Below are 1223 nucleotides of genomic sequence, written 5' to 3'. Positions count from 1 at the left end.
TTAAACTCATGTGAAAAGTGATACGAAATCATAGAGGACTGTCACTTTTCACAAGAGTTTCACTAATGTTCACAGCATGCTGACAATTATCTAAGAATTTAACTAAGAATATCTAAGAATTTTTAACAATGCAAATTATATTTCACTGTTATGAAATTAAATGACACTCAGAATGCAAGTTTAAAAGGCAGCTTACTTTTAACTTTATTCTGCTTTGCTAAATTGCTGCCAAGCCCAATGAGTTTGCTGAAGTGCCTTTTACCTGCTTTGACTAAAAAAACACATAGGCACACACACACACAAAGTGATTGGGTAAAGTATGTCATGCTCACAATACAGACAGTTTGAGTGTCTCGGGGGATGGACAACTTCCTTGCATGAGATGTCTGGGGACAGAGGGTCACTGGTGAATATCCATCTCACACACCAGCAATCATGGCATCGATCTTGCTCAACCACCCTTTGACCTTGGCTTCAAAAACACACTCTACATCCTGCGTACCTTCCTTCTCCCCCCTTCAAACTTCACAGACACTATACCGTTTTGTGCTTAAATGTGTAGTAAAATACTATTTAAATGGGCAGTTTCTTACACTTGCAAAGGCTTGCGGATCATGTTGTGAAGTGTGTGGGTTGGAAGCTGTGAATTCTGGGGTGGATTCCTCTGAGACTGAGGGGAGATGGAGAGGTCTTCACCAGACGCATAGCTGTCCACTCATGTTAGTGCTAGTGAGCTCCTAACTAGATGAATAAGTCAAGAAGAAGCAGACTGGCCTCATGTTAAATGTAAAAGGGCTAACAGATTGAGCCACCAGTTCACCAGCATGCCTCTGGTTGAGCCATTTAGGTGTGTGTACACATTGGTAGACGCACAGTTTGAAATACACCATATATACAGTATATGACTAAATTCTATTAAACCGTAATGAAAATGCATCAAGTACAAAGACATCATACACATTTAAATGGACAGAGAAATGTAGGTTGTATGAAACACTTGCCGGCTTGGGCCCTGCGTTATGGTGTGTGTGCTAATTGTTAGCTCAGTGAGACAGGGAACAGTTCTGCTGCATGTGGTCTAGAGTGCTCCCAGACTGAGGACCCTAGAGAGTGCCCTCCAACCTCCCTGTCAGCTACTGTTAGATCACACATCCATGGTCACAGACTGAGACAGCATGCACACACACACGCACACACGCACACACACACACACACATACACAC

The sequence above is a fragment of the Sinocyclocheilus anshuiensis genome, unplaced genomic scaffold (assembly GCF_001515605.1).
Source record: "Sinocyclocheilus anshuiensis isolate Anshui unplaced genomic scaffold, SAMN03320099.WGS_v1.1 scaffold63, whole genome shotgun sequence".
NCBI classification, from domain to species: Eukaryota; Metazoa; Chordata; class Actinopteri; order Cypriniformes; family Cyprinidae; genus Sinocyclocheilus; species Sinocyclocheilus anshuiensis.
This window is presented reverse-complemented; position numbering follows the sequence as displayed.